The sequence below is a fragment of the Chionomys nivalis genome, chromosome 8 (genome assembly GCF_950005125.1).
Source record: "Chionomys nivalis chromosome 8, mChiNiv1.1, whole genome shotgun sequence".
In the NCBI taxonomy this organism is placed as follows: domain Eukaryota; kingdom Metazoa; phylum Chordata; class Mammalia; order Rodentia; family Cricetidae; genus Chionomys; species Chionomys nivalis.
The window spans coordinates 63,821,686-63,844,280 of NC_080093.1; the positions used below are offsets into that span (position 1 = coordinate 63,821,686).

Below are 22,595 nucleotides of genomic sequence, written 5' to 3' on the forward strand. Positions count from 1 at the left end.
TCATGACATTGAGAATTTCATTTGGAGAGATAGTCCTTGAAGATGAACTTGGAAAACTGGCGTTTGCAGTGCAAGAGTGAGTGTGTGTGTGTTTGTGTGTGTGTTTGTGTGTGTGTGTTTCTCTGTGTATGTGTGTGTGTTTCTCTGTGTGTGTGCTTGTGTGTCTGTGTGTGTTTCTCTCTGTGTGTGTGTGTGTGTGTGTGTGTGTGTGTATTTAAGCCATGCATGAGTCAGAAGGTCCTTCAGCAGATTATGAGAGTGTGGGTAAGCTCCTATGATGCTGATGCCTGTGGCATTTGTATAGTTGGTTCTATTGCCACTGTGGTTTTGGCGGTAGCCCCAGAGGGAGGAACATCGAAGTTACAGCAGCACTAATAGAACTGAGAATGATAAGTTGATTTCTTACCTGCCTTGCTTGGGTTTCATGTAGTATTCTAGTTCCCTTCTCCCTCTGCATTGCAGACTGGCATGGGGGTAGAGTTAGGGGTCTCCCAGGAGCACAGAGAGGCCCCCTGGGTGAGTGTCAGGAGCTTTTAACCAAGGAGCCCTTGCTTTCCAGGTTGACCTATGCATGTTGGGTTAAGAAACTGGCTGTGGGTTTGGTGGTTTTCACATGAGTGACTCCTGCAGTCCCCAGAGAGGACCTGATGGCTGGGTGGTTCCAGAGAGGCCGGCTGCCAGAGCAGGGGGATCCCCGGGGCACCCCTTCTAGGAGTCCGTCTTCCTGGGCCCTGCACGCCATCGTGTTGGACAACCCCCAACATCTGTATTTTTAGCAAACTCCTCCAGGTGGTTCTCCCTGTAGTCAGCCCAGAACCTGCCAACCACACACAGTCTGTCTTTCTTTAAACACAAACCACTCCCCCAGCGCTACACCCACACACTTGAGTCTGGTTATTGAACATTTGGCATGCAAACGTGGTTGAAAGAAGGTTTTATATAGCTTGAATAACCCCCAGATTGAATGAATACATTTGAAGTTTGAAGCATGTATTTGTGCCTTTCTGTCTTCTTTTTAAACGCCTCTAGAACATCACCAGACATTCCTAGGAACCTGAGAGGAAGTTGTGTGTGTGTGTGTGTGTGTGTGTGTGTCAGTCAGTCTGTTACTCTTGGGGCTGGTTTCACAGGCAGATGGACTTGACATTGAACTGTATCTGTGCGCAGCAGTGTTTATTCAGATGAGCCTGCACTGAGAGTCATGCCACAGCATGCCAGCAAGGAAAGAAACTTAAAGGCTTGGCTTGGCAAAGCCCACCACGAGTATCACCCATCAAAGATGGATGCATGAAGTCAGCTTGTTTGTTTTGAGACAGGGTCTCACTAGCCCAGACTGGCCTGGAACTTGTGGCAGTCCTCCTGCCTGCATTACACCCCCACCTCCACCCCAGGATAGATAAAAGCCACCATGCCCTGTTTGGAAGTTGATATGCTTACTCCTAGCTGATGTCAGTGTTAACATGTATGAATTATAGGCACTTTCGCCTCTGCCTACAAACCAAAACTACCTTTACCTACCTACCCGTGCAGATAGCACTGCCTGGTAATAATACCATGCAGTAAGCAGGTTTGGGAACAATACCTTCTATTTAGAAAGGACACCCCAGCACGGGAGGCAGAGGCAGGTAAATCTCTGAGTTTGAGGCCAGCCTGGGTTACACAGAAAATTTTTGTCTCAAATGCATTTTTATTTTTTTATTTTTTTCATGAGACAGTCTCACTGTGTAGGACAGAATTCCTTCTGTAACAGAGACTGAATTTAGTGTTTCCAAGGCTAGTTTGGATCTCCCCCCCCCCCCCCAGCAAGGTCTCATGTAGTCCAAGCTGGCCTTTTAATTCAGTATTTAACTGAGGTTGGCTTTAAACAGATTCTCATAAATGCTGGGTTAAAAACATATCGGTACACCCAGCTGCCTGCCTTGCATCTTTCTTTTCTTCTTTGAAAGATTTATTTATTCTGCTTTATGTGAATGAGTGTTTTGCCTGCCTGCATGTATGTGCATCATGTGTATGCTTTTTAGATCTCCTAGAACTGGGGTTACGGGTGGTTGTGACCCACCATATGAGTGCTGGGAATTGAACCCAGATCCTCTGGAAGAGCAGCCAGTGCTCTTAACTGCTGAGTCTCTGGTCCCTACCTTGCTTTCTGTTTGGACAGTTGGGCAAATGCCTTGTCACCTTATTTTTTACTGACAGCCCTGTGTGACGTAGCAAGGGACGGTGGTTATTTCCCACTTTCCACCCTGTCGAAGCTTCCACCCTGGCCTCACAGTTCTGGAAAAAGTGAGACCTTGAGGTGGGTACTCCACTGGGGCCACGCTGTATAATATAGAGTGGCTGTACTATAGATAATGTGGGTCTAGGCATGGGTTAGTGCATATTTGAAGGCGCGCATATGTGTGTGCATGTGCGCTTGCATGTTGAGTTTATCTAGTTGAGTCTCGAGCCTCTAGTGATAATTTCCTGAATTCGCAGGGGACATGAACTTAATTAAAAGGGTGCTCGTAGGTGTCTTGAGATGAGGGATAGCATAAGGGACCTCAGCTTGCTAGTGTACAAGGTTGGTAACTGGGACCTTGGAGGGAAAGTGCAGGTAGCGGCTTTCTGGGTGCTGACTGAGAGCCGTTGTAGCCATGACCTGAACTCTTGTTGCCTGACTCACTCACTGAGGCTTGGCTACATTAGGGACACCCAAAGAAAAAACAAAGGGCTAGCCTGCTTGATTATCTGGAAAGTGCAATTTTTGGGGCGGGGGCTGCTTTTGTTCCACCAAAACAATGACTTCGTGGTTTATGGTGTTTATGAAGTCTGGCACACCTATCCGCTCTCATCGGGACATCTTAATAGAGATTAAGTACAGAATAAAGCCAATGTGTGAGCAGAGCTACTCTCATAAGCAATATTGTAGTTTTAGATAGTCTAATTATGTTTAGTACACGTCCCACTTAAACAGTTAGGCATCATTGTGGGCAAAGCTTTATAATTTAGTAAATCAGACAAAGATGTCCAGTGTCGGGTGTCACATAAGGTTACTGAACATGCCTATCTGACCCATTGAAAACCAGGCAGAGCTCCTACCGTGTGCTTTAGCTCCAGGAGGGCAGATGGAATTGGGACAAAAGGTTGGGTCATCCCCAGGCCCAGAGCTGTAGGGGGTAGGCACACTGGGAGAAAAGGACATACTTGGTTGTCTTCTGCAGTGTTGTGGCCAGGACCATCATCTCCAGGTGTGTGCTCCAGGTACTTGCAGGCTGGGCCAAAGACCCCACCTCCCTGGCATTAGGTTTCATGCACGGGGTGTGTGAGTCTCTGGAGTGTAAGGAAGGAGCTTTGAGAAGGGATGCCTGGGAATTTTGACTTCATTTGAAGATGATGGCAGGCTGCTGAGACATAACTGTCCCTAGGGCTTGGGAATGTAGCTCAGTTGATAAAGTGCTTGCTTAGCATGCGTGAAGCTCTGGATCCGATCCCCAGCACCACACAAACACCAGAAAGGTTGGCACATGCTTGCTGTTGCAGCACTTGGGAGATGGAGGCAGAAGGATCAATCCTCACCTACATAGCGAGTATGTCAGACAGCCTGGGCTGGCCTCACACCTAGGACTCCTCACTCTGCCTCTACCTCAGTCCTGGAATTAAAGGCATGTGCTTCCAAACCCAGCTGAAGTTATTTCATATAAAAGCCATTGCTGTGCCTGGGAAAATGAATCAGTGGGCTTCCTTACAGGGTGCAAATCTAACGTGGAAAAGCCATAAGTAAGCACTGGTGTGCAGCTTGTTGTCAGGGCAGACAGGGGAAAGAACACTGGGATGCACCTGGCTGTAGTTGTGGGGTGGGCAGAGAGGGTGAACTTGTCTTTTGACTCATTTGTACTTAAGGTGTCTTCCTGCTTACAAGTGGAATTGCAGTGTGAGGTATCTGGAATCCCAGGGGCGATTGGTACCCTTAGGTGCAGGGCATCCCTGGGAGGCTGTGACACTCTTTGGCCATTTTGCTTCTGGAACAGTGGTTGGATTGTGTGGCACAGGACTTCAGGGCATTCTAGTTGTCAGGTGGTGCCTGACTTATGCTCACTGGCCATGATGTTGGATCCATGATGTAGGTCCATGATGTTGGATACTGAGGGTAATGTCTTCTAAGAGAGGACTGCTGTATGTCAGGTGCCATTCTGGGCCTTTTGAGCCGTGTCCTGTGTCAGAGATGAGGACCCTGAGAGCAGAGAGAGGTGTGGTGTGTGGTCCAGTTCAGAACATGGTTAAGTCGTGGCTGAAGATCTCTGAAGCCCAGGTTCATCCCATGGCCCTATTGCATCCTGCCAAGAAAGGGCTGACCTGAGAACCTCCGCTCAGGTAACTCAGGGGCTGGTGGATTTTACCTCTTGCATGCTTTTTCTAGATGTCCACAGAAGGGACATCGTTGGATTTTCCAGTGGAAGTTTACTGAGGGTCCTAATAACAGTCACGCTTTTTTAGTGGAGGGAGTAGGTGGTTCCTGCAGCAACTTGGACCAGCCAAGAAAGTGAGGCTTAACTAGACACCACTGGTTTGGAGTGAGGCTAAAAAGGGGGTGTGGATTCGTGGAGAGTTCTTTTCTCATTTCCCTGGCCATGAAATTACCAGAGTTAGCCAAAAGATTTCCCCCACTAAGTTGTTTGTAGCATCACTGTCAGTCTGCGAAGAATCTGCAAGTGTCTTCCAAACCCCTGCTTCTGTGGTTGGGCTCCCCTTAAGTGCTTTCCAGGGAGCTAGCTGGGCGGGGTTGAGAAGGTGGGGGGGGTTAGATGGTTGCAGGCCCAGACTTCAAGGCCACTGCTGAGTTAATGAGCTTTTAGTTGATCCCACAAAGTCATTGCTGTTACTCATTTTTTTAGAGGGTACCAACTCCCTGCAATGTCATGTAGATATACTTGTAGACAGTAGAACTTACTTGTAGTGTGCAGTTCTGCAAGGTTTGCAAAATGAGATTGGTTGCAAAAATAGTTCTGTGCTTTGGAAAACACTGTTTTTCCCTGTTTGCCTCCCTGCAGACATGTGGAGGTCAGAAGACAATTTTCAGGACTCAGTTCTTGCCTTCCACCATCTGAGATTGAACTAAAGTAGTCAGGCTTGGCTGCAAGCAGGTACCCTTGTCCATTGAGCCATCTTCCTGAGCCAAGTCGCTTCTTTTTGTTAGCAGAAAGGCTTAGGAAGTTAACAGAAGTTGGTAGAGATTCATGCAAAATAGGCTGGAAGTTTCTGGGTCCTTTATAATGACCAAGGATCGTGCATGCCCACAAGGATAGCCCAGGCACAGCAGATGGACATGTCTGGGTGACCTCCCACTGGTGCCATGCCAGGCATGCCTAAGACTTAAGGACAGACTTGTCTCATACTAGACAACTAGTATTAAAGCCTGCCACTGAAACCCGAGTCTTGTGTGCCACATTAAGCCACCTGTCACCTCAGAGTACCCTCCCATCTCAGATGAGCAGTTCTGGGTTCTCACACTTGAGAGCCCGGTGCATCTAAGGCCATGCCATGATCCTTGGGCTCCCTGGGGACACAAAACAGCTGCTCACTGCCTTTCCGCAACCTCTCCACAATGTCCCGCCAGCCCCTCTTGGAAGGGCCCGGGAACACGTGTCTGTTCTGTCTTCCATGGCTGCAGGTCCAGAGGGAACTGCCACTGATTGCCCTCTCCTTTTCTCTTTGTCCTTCCTTGGTTTTGGAGATAGCTGGGTTGTGCCTTGCTCACAGTCCTGGGGCTGCTTGCCTTCCCAGGACTCCCTGGGTGGCTCTCCGGTCATGATTTGTTTATTGACAGTAAAGGCCAGCTGGGCCAGCTGCCTCCTGTGGTCAAGGAGTGTGGTTTGTGAAAAGCCCAGGGAACTGGAGAACTTCCCAGGTGGGAAGGTCAGCCAGCCACATTGATCCTTTGCAGGTAGTAGAGTACTGAGTACCTGAGTCTCCATGAGTCCCCGGTGTCCAGCCCTAAGCCCCTCATCGCTGGTCCCCGTGTGTATACGGACCCATTTTTAAGAAGGAGAAAGGAGTCTGTGCTCTTGAAGCAGGTGCTGGAGGAAGCCAGCACAGCGAGACCCTGGGTCACTTGCCCTGTGCACTCTGGGGTGTGAGATAGTTTTAAATATATTCTCTTACTTCCATCTGTTTGGGAAACATCTCTGGGATTTTTGTTTATTTTTCAAGACAGGGTTTCTTTCTCTGTGTAGTACTTATTGTTCTGGAACTCGACCATGCTGGTCTTAATCACAGAGATCTGCTTGCCTCGGCCTCCTGAATGCTGGGGTTAAAGATATGTGCCACCACTGCTTGGCTATGAGTTTTTTTTTTTTTTAATATTTATTTATTTAGTATACAATATATGCCTTCAGGCCAGAAGAGGGCACCTGACCTCATTATAGATGGTTGTGAGCCACCATGTGGTTGCTGGGAATTGAACTCAGGACCTTTGGAATAGCAGGCAATTCTCTTAACCACTGAGCCATCTCTCCAGCCCTGGCTATGAGTTTTTAAGATGGGTGGGAATCACTGGCTATTGCCGGAGCCGTCTTTTTAAGGCTTGTGACCGTTTCCCCTCTTCACAGGAATCAGACCAGTCCAGGACTGGGTAGCTACCTCTCACTGACCCAGTGTTACCCTTTGATGGGCGGGGAGCTGAGACCAAAAGTGACCTGGACTCCTGCCTTGGACTAATGCCTGTACCTCCTTGAGTTCTTGGGGTGGTCGTTTGAGGCGCTCTGCAGGGAAGGTACAGAGACACGGCTTAGAGAATTCAGGGTTTGGAGCCTGAGACTAAGGTGAAGGGGAATCTGGGTTAGTAGCTAATGGTGGACATGGCACATATAGCTCTCAAGACTCTTAGGCATGGGACAAGGACTGTTCATGAAGCGATGTGCCAGACCCAGCAGGAGTCCGCTTCCTCACAGGCCTTAGCTTGAGAGGGACCGTAGGGAGAAATCAACCCATTGTCTAGCCGAGTCCACACCCCTGCCCACCCCTTCCATGGCAGTTCTGTCCTCCATCCTTGGACAGCCTGAATGTTGGGGTTTCTTATGGGGCAGGTTCAGTACTGGATTTTAATCCAACATAAGGGGCGGCAGCTGGGAGCTTTGGGAGAGGGATGCGTTTATCTCCATAGTTGTGGCAATAGGTTCACAGATGTATACATCTCTTTTTAAATTATACCTTAACTCGGCATGAAGACTTTTGACAAACTTACTTTTTTTGGTTTGTTTCTCTGTCGCTTTGTCCTGGAACTCTAGACCAGACTGGCCCCGAACTCACAATGTAGTGGCATTTCATTTGTATTTGAATAAATAAAGCTTGCCTGAAGATCAGAAAAGTTACACACTGGCCAGCCTTACAGACCAGGCAGCAGTGACACACACCTTAAACCCCAGTAGCCACAGTGGCACACCTTTAATCTTAGTAGTCACACTAGTTTGCCATAGAAACCAGGTGCTAGTGATGCATGCCCTTAATCCCAGCACTAGAGAGGATTATAAAACAGGAGGAGACAGCTCTCAAACTCAGTCTCATTCTGAGATTCCTGGAGGCAGGGTCACCAGTTTCGAATTGAGGTAGAGGTAAGAGCCAGTGACTGGCTGGTCTGCTTTTCTGAACTTGAGGTTGTTCTGTCTCTGGGTTTAATCGTACTTCATTTGGTGCCCAACAAGCGATCCCTCCCGAGTGCTGGAACTAAAGGCGAGCATCACCACCTCCTGGCTTTGACAAACTTATTTAGAACCATCATCTCCAACAGGAAGCAGCCCACAGACCTCATCGGCCAGAATCCTTGTCCTGTGGAAGGGTGGGGGTGGGGCACAGCAAAGCCTCAGGGCTCAGCGGCCACAGGGACAGGGCACAGGCTGTTCTGTCTCCACTTTTGGGTAGGAGTGTTCCTTGTGACTTGGAAAACCCCAGCTGGCTTCTAGGAGAAGGGGGGACAGCTGTGCTCATCAGGGAACCCCAGTGCCTGATCTGGGCTTGTAGCTTCAACTGCAAGTTCCCACCCATTGTGTCTGCAGTGGAGAAAAGCAACAGTGTTAGGTAGAGGATGGAGCCGTCGGAAGGCGCCTCTTCAGAAAGGCCTCTTGTTGGATGTACATTAAGAAATAGCACCAGTTATTGTTTATAGCGAGCTTCCTTCGAGGGAGGAGGTGGAAATGTATTTGGTGGGTCCCTCAGCATAGGTTGAGAACCGCTTATCTGAAATGCTTGGGACAGGAGTGTTTCATTCGGTCTTGGAAATTTTTAATTTGGGGAATATTTGCTTATACATAATGAGATTTTTGTTTGTTTGTTTGTTTGTTTGCTTGTTTTTTCCAGAGACAGGGTTTCAATGTAACAGTCCTAGCTGTCCTGGAACTCACTTTGTAGGCCAGGCTGGCCTTGAACTCAGAGATCCACTTGCCTCTGCCTCTCAAGTGCTGGGATTAAAGCCACCACTGCCTGGCTGATGGAAGGCGTATTAGTCAGGGATCTCTGGAGAAACAGAACCATCTATAAATGAATGAAATCTATAAAATATATTTATTTAAACATTTAATTATATGCCATGTTGAGGTAGTGTGAGTCTTTAATCCCAGCAGATGCTTGGCAGATCTCTGATTTGAAAGCCAGCCTGGTCTACAGGTTTCAGGACAGCCAGTGCTGCAGAGAGAACCCTGTCTTGAAAAAGCTAAAAAGGAAAAATAAAATATTACTTTACTTTATGTTCACAAGTATTTGCATGCATGCAGTGCCTGTGGAGGTCAGAAGAGCATATTGGATCCCCTGGAACTGGGGATGGTACTGGGGATGGTCCTATGGAAGATGGTCCAGGTCCTATGGAAGAGCAGCCAGTGCTTTTAACCACTGCGCCGTCTTTCCAGCTCCTCTCTCCATGAGACCTTTTGCATATACATAGTGAGATCCTGAGTCTAAATGCAGAGCTGATTAATGTTTTACCTCTCCCCGGCGCACATATGTAAGTGGTGAGCTTTTCAGTGTTAGCAGCTTGGCACATAGAACTTTTTACCTGTGCTGTGCCAACATGCAAAAAGATTTTGAAACATTTTCACATTGGTGATGCTCAGCATATAAATGTCACACCCTACAGGCTGGGCTCTATTACCCAGCAGGCATCAGTGAAGCATGGTTAGCTATACAGAGATCACGCTGGGTCTTTTTTTTGGTGTTATGTGGGAGCCTCGGTGGACCCTAAAATTCACTTACTTGTTCAGCTAAGCATGAGGGGAGAGATGTCCACGGACAAGTCTATTCTGCTTGCTGAAGCTGTGCATCTAGCACCCGAGTCAGGGTCTTGAGGTGACTGGTGTGTTGCAGTTTTAAGTCTGAGCCTGGCTGAAAATACATATTTAGTCACTTGTGGATAGTAGTTAGCTGGGCTGAATTTCTTTGTAACCTTTTGGCTTGGAGAACCGTCCCCTTTAGTCATGGTAATTACCCTTCTGTGTGATATGTAAATCGATTACTGCAGCTCTTTCTAGGGTGCAGTTTGATTATCCACCAGGCTTCCTTTTGCCTCTTATTTAAACTTATTTTTAGCACAGTCCTTGGAGCCTCTGTGTGAGACTGTCCATCTTCTTGGGTTCTGAACTTCGAAGGTCATTCTCATCAGACCCACTACAACCTTGCTTCAGGACCTCTCCTATTTCCCAGTTGTTTCCAGAACCTTACCGGTATAAGAACAAGCAAGTGTGTGGTTCTCAGTTTGCTTTGTTTGTAAGTAGTTAAATACAGAGGCAGGAGGGCCAGGAATGTGTGCTGGAGGTGATTGCTCAAGGCCGCCAGGGAGTTATTTACAGATTTTTTTTTTTTTTTTTTTTTTTTTTGCTGACACTCCTTGTTTAAAGGAATTCCCTGTAAGATTTATGAAGCCTTTCCAATTTATTGTCTTCCCAAGTAAGGTAAGCAAATAAATAAGTTATTCTATTTTATTATAAACATAGCCAGTGTAAGATTAAAAAATAAGAGGAAGCAGGGCTCCATTTTTCCATCCAGTGTGTTTCAGGAATTTGGAAAGTGTCCTGGAAAGGCCTTTTGTTTTGTTTTTGGCCCAAGCACATCGTGCATTTAGAAGATAAAGTCTGACCCTTGATGTTGGAATGCACAGCTCCCCATCCGTGAAGAGAACCGGCTGCAGCTAACTGGGGCAGGGCAGGATGGCGAGGGCAGGATGGGGTGTTGGTCCTGAGAATAGCAGCTCACTATAGTCACTGGGCCACAGCAGCCTAAGGGACTAGAGCCTTCGTGCTTGGTTTTTGAAAACTCACCTTCTACACTTCTCTTTCTGTCACCCCGATTTCTTTGTTTTCTCTTCCGTGTAAACTGTTCTTCAGAATTGCTAGTGTTTTCCCTTATATTTTGGTGAATCGTGGTTTGGGTGACCAATGTGTGAAGCCCCAGCTGGAAAATGTAGATTTTTAAGTAAAAGAGTATATAGACATAAATTTAAAAAGGATACATAGACTATAGTAAAGACATGAGGCTGTAATAAATGGACAGTTCTCTTCCTGGTGGCAATGTCAGGCTAAGGGCTTGGCCTTCCCTCTGCCTTCCCAGAGTCCCATCTGAAATCCCCTGGCACTTTTCAAACCAGAGACTACACCATCCGGTTACCATTCTGGGAGGATGTATGCTCTGTCTTTGCTCCTGCTTGTCGCTGGGGGAGGGGGTCTAATAGTGTTCTGGATGACATCTTGGAACACAGATGGGTTCAAGTTCCTCAAGCCCTGGCATGTAGGGTATGCAGCGAGGCCAAGCGAACGCATTCCCTTCAGGAGTTTGTTTTGGAGCAGGTCAGTCCTAAGTGGGAGGCTTGGGAGGTGTTAAGGGCTCAGTGCCCACAAGAGCAGGCTTGTGGGCTTCATTTCTTGTCCTTTCTTCTCTCCTGCGTTAGAGAGGTGGGTCTTTAATTCCTGCTGAGTCATGAGGAAGCGGGTAGCACATCCTTTGCAGGGCTCTGGGGTGGTGGCCTGAGCAAGCCTGACCGAGCCCTGCTGGCAAGGATCCCATCACCCTCCCAGAGGGCAGCTGGCAATCCAAACTCAGCCCCAGGAACTTGGGAGTCCTGTGGGGAGGGGTCCCACCCATATATGACATCGAGGTCACAGACTGCAAGGGTAGGGACGAGGCTACAGCCTCTTTTATTTGATCTTCTGCCCAGGCTGTCTCTCTCACTCCATTCTCCTCACCCTCATCTCCGAGGACCCAAGAATCATCTGGGGAACTTCAAAGACTCGGTCTTAGCCCCGCCCTCTCAAACTGTTAGGGAGAGAGACCTGCCTTGGCTAGTTTAAAAGTTTCAGGTGAGCCTGGCGGTGGTGGCGCACGCCTTTAATCCCAGCACTTGGGAGGCAGAGGCAGGTAGATCTCTGTGAGTTCGAGACCGGCCTGGTCTACTAGAGCTAGTTCCAGGACAGGCTCCAAAACCACAGAGAAACCCTGTCTCGAAAAACCAAAAAAAAAAAAAAAAAAGTTTCAGGTGATTCTAATGGACCTCCAGCACAACCATGGCATTGTTCCACCTGCAACGCTCAGTTTCACCTCGGGGCCGGAAGGCACAATCCCAGAGAAGACTAACTTTGCAGCCTCCAGGCTCGGTGGAGTCTGAGCACAGGGGCTAAGGGCTGCTCTTGGCACACTACTTGAATAAGGTATGGATCTTTTTCTTGGGGCAGGCTACACAGTAGGGCAGGACCGCGGAAACCCCTCCGCTTTACCCTGCAAAGGGATGCCTGGCTTCCCATCAGCAGGGCGAGGGGCATCTTGTGTAGCTTTGTCATTTTGTTACACACCCCGCCCCTCCAACAGGGAGATACTTTCCAGGATGAGATTGTTGTTGATGTCGTAGCCAGGGCCTTGACCCGGGAGTCTCCAAGTGAAGCAGCCATTTCTTCTGTCCTTGTGCAGTGGATCTGCGAGCAGGGACTCCCTGGGAAGCTGAAAAAGAAAGCAGCTGTTGCCTAGGAAACAACTTTAGTGCTGGACTCAGGTCAGGCACCTTAAGGACCTCCAGTGCGCCAGCTTAGGTGGAGGGGGTGAACTTCATAAAGACACAAGTCAAGGGTGATGGGTGGGGGAAGAGTCATGTGCATTCTCATAGCTAAAGGGCCACTTTCCCCAGGCTGGAGTCCCAGGAAGTAATGTTCTTGGGTGGGGAGTAAATGCGGGTACAGATAGCTGGCAAGTAAGTTGGCTGGACCCTGACACTGACGCCCTGCAGACAGGGGTGCTGGGAACATTGTACTAGTGTGTCAGGAAGCTGTTCCTCAGAGGAGTCCTTCAAGTGCAAGCCTAGTAATGTGGTCCCTGCCTGAGCTTACCTGGGTCAGCCCCAAACTCAGTTAAAGCCACTCCCTGATTGCCAGTCTTGGGGGGTGGGGGGATGCAGAGGGTCCTGCATTCCCTGCCATGTGGTCCACTTGGGTTGGGGTACCACTGAGTAAGGCATAGGTGGGCTTTGAGCCTTCAGAGTCACAGCATTTTAGTACTTGGGGACAGTCTCTTTCTCGCAGCAGGTGGGAAATGTTCCGTGACCCAGGGCACAGCTTTGGTGCGACTTTCTAGTCTTACCTAGAAGTGGGGTTTTTAGTTTCTCATTTGATGTCATCGTACCTTTGAACTTCTTCATGGTTTTGCGGCTTTCTCTTTGGAGCCAGACTTCCAGGCATGCAGAATGAGCTCTAGTTTTGAGAATGTGGTGGGTGCTCGCCATCCAGGACAGTTTCTTGGGTATTGCTTTCCATACAGTGGGCTCCACAGGAATGGGGCACCCTTGTCCCCAAGGCTCCCAGGCTGGGCAAGAAATGCTATGCTTCTGTTTTCTGGAAGTGGTCAGGCTTAAGAATTTTTTGTGAAAACAACTGGTGGAATTTGTTACCTTACTTAGAAGGCTGAAAATGTTTCAGTAGATGGGTTTCGTGGTCACATATTGATGGACAGGTGTTGTACGGTCATATTCAGATGTGTTCTGATTAGTCTCTAAACCAAAGCCTCTGTTCTCAGATGGAGGGCCTCAGCTTAAAGAACTTCCAGCCTGCATTCCTCTAACTATAGACTGGAGAGCCTGTGGCAGGACTTCAGTGTTTTTCCCTGGCTCTTGTTTTAATCCAGTCTGCTAATTGCATACTTGTGGTCAGTTTGTTCAGCTCTGGGATTTGAACTTGGGTGCTTTTAGCATAGCAGATACAGCAAGGTGAGTCGTCTGGGGCTACCTTGGCCTTCATCGCAACACCTCCATGTTCTTTGCAACTGCCGTGATGCTGCCCAGCGGTCCTCACTTGATGCTGATGGTCCTAGCGAGGCGGATGCCGTCTGTGTTGATTGGCATGCTGACCCACCTGCTGTGCTCATAGCTACACATACCAGACACCTGTTACCAGAGCATGCCTCAGTCGGGGTCAAGGGGTCTCAGGACTCTGGTGTTGATGTACAAGCACACATCAGACATTCATTCTCCACCTCTTCTGAGACCGGGTCCCTTATTGAACGCGGAGCTCACCGATTGAGAGTGTTAGGATCCACCTATCCTCCCCCCTCCCTTTGAGTGCCCCCATCCAGTTGTACCAAGGTTTTAAGTCTTTTCAAGGGACTCTGAACTCGGATTCCCCTGGCAAGCACTCTACTGTCTGAGGCATCTCCCTCCTCCTGGGTCTCAAAGTCCTTGCGCGTCAGCCACTGTCCAGACAAGCCAGCTCAGAGCCAAGTTCACGTACACAGACCATGAGGGAAACCTTTGAACAGAATCATCCCTTAAAGTTTTTTTTTTGTTGTTGTTTTCTTTGAGCTGGCATTCTGAGTTTCATTTTGCACCGTACCACTGTAATTTTGAGAGTGACTGCTTGATTTGTGTTTATTAGAATGTGAAAATAACACTCAACAGTTTACCAAATTGGATTCTTATTTTTTTGATATTTTTGTACATCATCCATTCTCACTTGAATATCATGGAATTTTGTTGGTGAAGTGTTACGCAGATGAAAACTCATGTTTTAGTGGCTTTTTTTTTAATTCAAGAGTTGATAATAATATTCTCTACAGAAAGAAGTGCTTGGTTTGCCATTGTGGCGGAGTCTGGATTTCTGAGGTCTTGGAGTTTGTGTGGCAGGAGGCAGCTGTGTGGAATATAACCCTGCTCCAGGCACCTATTCAGAGGCTGGCTGGAAACTCCCTCCCACTTCTGCCAGTGGAGTGACAGGCGTGTCGCCTAACTCCGCGCAGCCCCAGGTTTATCTGTGAGCTGGGGATTCCTGTGTTCTTACCCTTATTGGAGGTCTTCAATTAGAGTACTTGTATTTCACTGGTTGGCGACATTTTAACATGTCTGAATCAAATGGTCATTAAATAAATCCCATGCCATATCTTGACAGCGACTTTTCCTTGTTTGTGGTTTATAAAGTAATGCTGGTCTAGGTTTTGTTTTATGGTTGAGTCTCGTGCCAGGCAATTTGGTTCCACTAGATTTCTTTTTTTTTTTTTTTGGAGACAGGGTCTCAACTAAGTTTGTATCCTATCTTAGCCTCCTCAGCTCTCCTGCCATCTCTGGACCACACTGCATAGATAGCCATTTCTCTCTGCCTACCAGGTCCTCTAGCTTCCCCCAGGAGTCAGTTGGTTTGGCTTCTGTGTGTGGAAGAGCCTGCGTCTAACACACATCTGTTTACAATCAAGTGGGTTAGACCGCCCGAGACCAGGAGGCCAGTTCCATCCCTAGGATGCCTCCCTCTAACATGAGCCCCCACCAGGTGATTTCAGGATCTTCCCCGGTGAGTGAGAGCTAACTAGGGTCACGACAGATGAGCTTTTTATCGAAGTGTGTGCTTTTATCCTGCCACCCGGCAATGAAAATGGAACGGATGCCGCCTCGACCTTCTAGAGTGTCTGCACTATATTTTAACTGGGAAGTTAGGTGTATTTTCTCTGCTTAATACTTTAAAAGGCCTCTTGGGTACTAAGAGGCTTGTAAGAACAGCTGCACATGACCTACCCTGGAAAGGGAACTTCAAATTGAAAAGTCACTTTATTTAATGGCCCGCCTCGTTAGAGTCACGTGCTGTCTGGCAGCATCCTTCCAAAGGGCCCCGGCAGAAATAGTTACGCTCTTCCAGAGGTGTCGCGCCAGGAAGGCTGCCCTGTCCTGGACAAGGCTTGGAATGTGAGAGTCAGGTGCCCCGTGGTGTGGGTTGGCTTTCACAAGCCTCAAAGCCATGTGGGAACCTGTGTGTTGCCACGCTCACATTCTGGTCCTTTTCTGGGACGAGATGTCAAGTTTGACTTTTTACCCCATGTATTATGTGTATGTAGGGTGTGTGTGGGGGCGTATGCACATAGGTGAATTCGGGCGCGCGTGCGTGCGTGTGTGTGTGTGTGTGTACACATGAGTGTGTGTGCGCGCGCACGTGTGTGTGTGTACATGAGTGAAGCAGAGTATCTTTCTCCACTGCTTTCCACCCAGTTTCTTGCCAGTTCCGCTGGCTAATCATTTCTCTTGGAGAGAGTCCCTTCTCTGTCTCCCCAGCCCTGGGAACTCGCATTTTACTGGCCTGCATTTGTACGGCCTTCAGCGTTTCTCCAGGAGCCCCTGAGTGAAAGTCATGGGTCTGTTCATCACAGTGTGCTGCTGCTGGCCCTTGATTGTTGCAGGGGTCTTCTTTGTTCTCGAGACAATCCCTGCTCTGATGAGTGAGTGGTTCACCTAGCTGCTGATATTCTTAGTGACTGTTTTTGACCTTTGCCTGCAAGTGTCAATCTACAGCAAGCGCAGCCCAGCCACCTGAGGCTCTCCCACCAGCAGTGCACACACCACCCCTGCTCTCGGTGCCAGCTTTTGGTCTTGGTCACATTAGTCGGGCTGCATTTCAGGGCGCAGCTTCATCTAGAATTGTTCAGCTTCCTGTCATGTAAAGAAAGTATTAGCGGGCTGCAGTGGGGATTGGTTGGGAAAGAACAGTCACATGACCTGTGTTGGTCATCAGTGTGCCAACCATGAGTTCTGGAAGGTGCACTTGCATCTTGGACCCCATTCTAACTGCTCTGTCTGGAAAGTTCCCTCATAGCCTTGTCTGAACCATGTCCTCTACCATCTCCGAGTTCGCCACAGGCAATCACTATCTTTTTGTTTGGTTGATTGGCTGGTTGGTAGGTTTAGCTTGGGTTTCCCTACATGGTTAGTCCTAATTGTTCTAGAATTTTCCATATAATACTGCATATATATATTATATGCAGTGTACACACACATTATGATGTACATTGGCATGGTGTATACTTTATTCTTCAATCAACACATTTTCAAGTTGTAAAACACGTGGGGTGTGACAGCACGTGCCTATAATTACAACATTTGGTAGTGAAGATCACTGTGTGGTCTCAGGCTGAGCTATGATATCAGGATATATCAAAAAAAATCAGGTATTTTGTAACCCACTTACCAAAACTTTGGCTTTCTGCTTGGCTAGACTTGGAGAGCAAGTCCAGGACTCTGACTTACTCCTTGGTTCACCCTTAATAAGATGGTTTTAGGGTTTGCACCCTTTTTTCTGTTGTAACTAGCATGTGAGTCCTGCTGGAGGAGAGCACACTTCACTTCCTCCTTAAAAGTGTGCCATGACGAACCTCCCTGCTGCCCCCACCCCCACCCTCTAGCCTCTTCCAAATGCCAGGCTTCCCAGGGAAACTCCCTAGAGGAAGCGTGACAGTCTTCTTCCTGAGGTCTGTCTGTCTGGGGCCTTTTCTGAGGCGTGTTTTATAGAGTTACCAGAGTGTCCTTGAGTAGATTGATTCCATTTTGCTTATTTATAGCCTTCCTCTTTCCAGAAACCACTTTGAGGACCTAACATCCAATGCTAGGTGGGTGTGGTGGTCCAGACCTGTGATTCCCCACTGAGGTGGAGACGTGTGATTGGTGTTCTGAGGTATTCTCCTGATCGCCGGAACCCCTCCACCCCCAAAGTGTTGCCCCACAGCCCACGACGTTCTTTGCCCCCAGGCACTTATTCATGGGTGCATTTCCACGACTTTGGCTTGTGTCTGGGACCTCAAAAAGTGAGAATCACAATATCGAGGGAAGGAGTGTGGTGAGGAACCCCTCGATTTGAGAATAGTTCAGTTGATGATTCCATTTGCTGTTCCAGCAAGCCAGGTAGGTGCTCCAGCTGCTACCTTAACAGAAGGCTATAGCACGCATCACTGGCCTGGGGAAAGGTCAAGATTCAAGCATTCCAAGCACAGTTTGTTTCCACTGAAGGTGTGTCACACCATGTTAAGGTCAAAGCATCCCATGAACACATGGCTTATGTGCTGTGTGTGAACGTTAGACACCGTCTGATTCGTGAGTTGATATAAGGGTCAAGTATTGGAATGCCTGTGCCTGGGAGGGGAGATGGTGACCTCTGCAGGGCCAAGGCAAGCACTGGAGTCTTCCATAGGGAAGGATCAAATGCAGGGCTTGTGGATTGGGCTGATGGTGCTCGTGCACAACTCTATGCAGCTGCCGATGTACCAAACACCAGTTCAAGCTGTAGTCACCTGTTGTAAAAAGGAGCGGCGGTGGTGCTGCATCCCGCCACCCGGCTAGCTTTATACCCGAAATAATTACACGGAGACTGTATTAAACACTGCCTGGCCCATTAGTTTCAGCCTCTTATTGGCTAGCTCTTACATATTGATCTAACCCATTTTTAATATTTTGTGTAACACCACGAGCTGGCTTATCAGGAAAGATCTTAACCTGCGTCTGTCTGGAGTGAGAGAATCATGGCAACTCCCTGACTCGGCTTCTTTCTCCCAGCATTCTGTTCTGTCTACTCCACCCACCTAAGGGTTGGCCTATCAAATGGGCCTAGGTAGTTTATTAATTAACCAATGAAAGCAACAGATTAGAAAGAAATCACTCCCACATCAGTCACCTTTGCCATGAGAGGGCCTTGCCACCCAGGAAAGGGAATTTGCCTGAATGAGAAAGACAGAGACAGACAGCGCAACCGCCTGACATTTGTACATGCTGGATTTCTTCAAGCCCTAGTGACTGGAATCAGCTCGGATTGTTAAGTTATATGACTGCTGGTTTAGAACCTGAGTAAGAAAGAATTATGGTGGTAGGCGCTCCTGTTCTTTCCTCCCTCATTTCCCCTCCTTTCCTTCCTCCTTGTCCTCCCTCCTTTCTTTTAGAGTAAAAATTCTTACTATTGGTATTCTGATATGTATATACAACCTGATTATCCCATCCCTCCCCCCCCCCCAGCATTGCCACATATCCTGTGAGGTTCTTTGCTACTAGGCAAAGTATATCATTCATATTGACCTCCAATTCTTGATCCTCTTGCCTCAGTCTCTCTCCTGAGTGCTAGCATCACAAGTCTGCGCCACTACTACCAACTAAATCCTGTTATCTTCAAGATGACTGTTTGCTGCTTGTGATTGGTTAGTTCCCATTCAGGGTTGAGTGATTGGTTTCCCCTGGCTCTACCTGAGTTCTATAAGGAAGTGTGTCTACCTGGCTCCTCCCCCTCCAGACTAGTCTATGTGACTGGCTCTTCTGAAGTTGTGCAATCCTGTAAGAGCCACCCCAAGTGCTGCTTTTCCTTAAGAGGTGAAGGTATCTGCTTCTGGGTTGGAGGGTTGGGTGCCTTCCCTGTTTGGTTTTTCAGGCACTCTGCTGGGCCACGTCACATTGCCCATAGGCAATAATCATTTGCCGACTGAGGCCACCTGCGTTCCTGGCGAAACTTGGGGTGGAAAACGCTAAGAGATGGTAGCCCCTGAGCTGTGGTTCCCACCTGGTCTTTCCTCCTTCCGTCTCTTGTGGTACAAGATAACTCAGCTGTGCTGTGCGCTTTTGTGACCGTGCTTGTCACCTGTGTTGAACTAACCTCAAGACGTGTGACCCCCCGAGCACTTAACTCTGAGCCAGGCGCAAGGGAACCTGGTTGCTTTTGCTGATTTTGCGGCGGGAGAGTTGCTGCTTAGGGAAAAGATGGGTCCCGAAACGCTTGGTGCCGACAAGAGGAAGAAGGCCGGAGCATAAGGCTTATTTGTCTCTAAGCATTTTAGAAAAAAAGATATAGCTGTGCTGTGTTTAAATATAGCACGGTGTTTGCTACCGGGATGACAAATAAGCAATTGGATATGTAGGTCATCGACTTAGGAGAATGAGTTGGGAGTTTTCCTTGCATCTGATTAACAGTGTCTTACAATTGGGCCATCAACGCTATGCCAAAATTGGGTTACACAGAGTTCAGCGAGCCATCTGGGTGGGGGAAGAACAGACTCCGCAGAGGACACCTTTGCCCTCTTAAGGTATGAGGAGCGTGGCTTGGTGTCCAGCCCTGTGGTTTGTAGCCAACCGCTGTGGCACTTACCGACAGAGCCTGTCCTGGGGAGGGACGTCTCCGTGGGGCTTCTAAGCACACCCAGCAGAGAAGCCCATCCACCCGGAGAGAGGAGGAAAGGGCGCTACTTAAGTCGGGATAAATGCCAGCAGTGTATTTTAATACAGTCTTGATTCAGAGCACACTGTTTGGAATTGCATATTTAAAAGGAAACTGCCATCTCCTTTTGAAGGTATGTGACATTTAAAAGATCTGTAGCAGAAGATTGGTTTGACAGCTTCGAATTATATTTGAAAGAGTTTTTCTTAAAAAAAAAAAAAGAAAATGATTACTTCTATTTTAAATGTCATCACAAAGACATAAACATGTTTAATCAAATTATATATTTAATTTATGTAGAATGTAATTTTTATTCATGTGGAAGATTCATGAGTGTTTTTCTCCCCCAGCAGCTTTGGAGCCAAGTGATGCTGGTGGCTTGAAAGTGACTCCCTTATTGAAGGAAACAGCCATTTAAGGTTTCATAAAAACCTAAGGGGGGAAGGAGTATTAGTATTGAAATCCTTTTTTGGTCCACACACTGTACGTCACCAAGCATTTTGGGGACAGAGGTATTTTCATGATGTTGCTTGGTGATAGTAAGGATAAACCCTGGAGGGATGGGTTGAGAACAGCACAAGCCCCAAGACAATGAAGGCGGAAATAGCAGGGGCGCTCCTGTGATTTTCTTCTTTTGGATTCTTTGAATCAGCAGGGAAGTTACTGTGAGTGCTAGCTGCAGAGCCAGCGCTCCGCTCCTTAAAAGGGAGGCAGCGAGGATGTGGGAGGACAGACCCAGTGCCTGGTATAAAAGGCCAACAGAGAGTCTAAGGCCACCAACTGGGTCCCCGAGTTGCTTGAGGAACAGGGGCATAACCGTGGGTCTGCTCTGGGCCAGGCAGCTTCACTGACCCTGGCGATCTGTTGGAACACTCCAGTTCCAGAACTTTCTTTGAGCGAGCCGGGCATTGGAAGCCAGCCAGCCCAGCGTACACGACGTGGCTGGGGCAATTGTAGCCCATTCCAGCCTGCTGCCAGTACTTTCGATTCAACCCGGCTGGACCAGGGACTTCTGATCTTCCCCCCACTGGGGGGTTGGGCTTATTCTCTTCCTAGGCCCCAGGTCAGCTGCCTGACCTATCAGGTGTGGCTTGGGGTGCCTGGGAAGTAACATCTGGAGAAAACAAAGCCAGGCTGGGAAGTACCAGCTCTAGCAGAAGGTCAGGGTTTAGGGAGCTGTGTGTTCTTAAGGCCAGGTGCCAGAGGGAGGGTGACTCCCTCATCCAGTGCCTATGTTTGTCAACAGGAACCTCCCTGGTTTCTCCTGTGTCTGCCTCTCATCACAGTCGTCAGAGTAGTAGAATTTAATTCTTGCTACCTCCCTGGCTTTATTTTGCTTCTGGGAATTTAAACTTAGGTCTTCACATGCATGGCAGGATTGTTTTTTTTTTTTAACTCACCGAACCATCTTTCCAGCCCTATTATCTTGTTAGACTTACATAGGTGTAACGGAAGTAATACAATGAGATGTCAAATTACTCCCTCCCTCCTCTTCTCTCTCCTTTGGTAGCAGTAACCTAGCCTGGAGATAGACACAGGTATAACACACATCCTTTGTGGGTTTCTCAGTGGGACTTGCAGGTGCCCAGGGGAACTGGACCATCTTTATAGCCCCTGCACACCATGTCCCATTTCTCGGATGCCCCAGTGGGGCTTTTGTGTCACCAATGATTTGGATGGAAGAGCCCATCAGTCCCCTTGTCAGTTTTCTATCACACAGTGACAAGTAAGAAACAGAGCCCATCAGAAGGATTGTTAGGTTTGGACATCGTGTATTAGTAGTTATGCTCTGAGAATAGCAAGGGTTGCCAGCCCGATGCACAGGTCCAGCAGGGGCTGCTGTGTCTGTTGTGGTTCGTCAAGTAGAAGCCACACCGGCCTCTGGCTTTCACGTGCTTTGGCGAGAATGACAATTCCTGGGAATCTAATTTCACATAAAATATTTGAGTACTGTTTGTTTTGAAACCCTATTATGTATAGCTGAGGCTACTCTTGAATTTGCTATTTGGCTCCAGTTAGTCATTCTGAACTAACCAACCCCTGACAAAGACTCGGACAAATGTTCAAATTACAGGGGTGTACCACCATACCTGGCTCAAGCTGTTTTTGAGACATGCATGCATTGACACATTGCAGAGTGAGGGTAACATTTAGCATTTACAAATGACTGTCCTTATGAATGCCAGTGTCCCAAGGCAGTCTCTCCCTACCTTGGATAATTGTCTGCTGCGATTTTGACTTCTGAACTGAGGTTTTCAAGAGGGTGGCATCGTTTGTAGTAGCTTGAACTCCGTGAAGGCCGCCCTGTTTCTTTTCTAATTTATTCTGTGTGGTAGTGCAGCTATTTTAAGGGCTCACATCCCAAGTCTGGATCCAGGTGACTGGAAAATGAGACAGGGGCAGCCTGGGAAGCATCCCATCTCTGTCCCTAGCTTCAGTCCTGTCCCTCCTGACCTGGCAACTTGCAGAATTTTCCTTATATCAGGAAACACATGTTCTTTGAAGAATATGGAAGCATCATATATTTTAGAAAATCACTTTTAATCGTAGCATGGAGAAATAACGCTTTAGATTTTTTTCTGTCTCACACGTATATGTATACATTAAAAGACAATTCACTAGGGAATATTTTTTTTAAAAAAATTCTGAATGTTTTGTATTTCATTTTCCATTTGGCCTGTAGGTATTACTATGTCTTTTGTATTTTTGGAGTGTTTGAAATCTGTCTCATAACATATGGTATAAGTCACACAGTATCCCTAATGTTACCTAACCCCCATGCAGTGACGTTTTACTGTTCTGTAAGTATTGACCACTTGTCCCATTGTTCCTCAATAACAGGGATAGCGTGTCAAGATTTCAGAGATGGTTCCAGGGACTAAATGACCAGGACTTCCCCAACTGCTGTGCGAAGACTCTGCCCTGCAGACTCTTCAGAGCTGTGAACACCCACTTTCCCATCGTGCCTTCCCATCTTTCAGCCTTAACACTGAAGCTTTTGATGTTGTCCAGGTTCCATCTTGTTATAATACTTGTCTTATCCCAAACATCTGGAGACAGCTGTGCTGACTCCGCCCTGTGCTCCTTGTCCTTTGCTCAGCTGACTGTCGTGGCTGCTGAGGACCCAGGCTCTCGGATAGCATCCCACTGTCTCTGGATAGGGTG

The 22,595-nt window shown here is 47.9% G+C and overlaps 1 protein-coding gene across 6 annotated transcripts in view; it reads left to right on the plus strand.

Moving 5' to 3' along the window:
- The window catches only part of Ctbp2 (C-terminal binding protein 2), a 135,993-nt gene that overhangs the window by 14,919 nt on the left and 98,479 nt on the right, over positions 1 to 22,595 (plus strand). The window contains exon 1 of one of the 6 annotated variants that reach the window (XM_057777055.1): positions 11,643 to 11,660. The exons of the other annotated variants lie outside the window; for them this stretch is intronic. The gene's annotated coding sequence lies outside the window, so the exon portion shown is untranslated. Of the gene's footprint in view, positions 1 to 11,642; positions 11,661 to 22,595 lie in introns of those variants that run through there. 6 annotated transcript variants of the gene reach the window in all.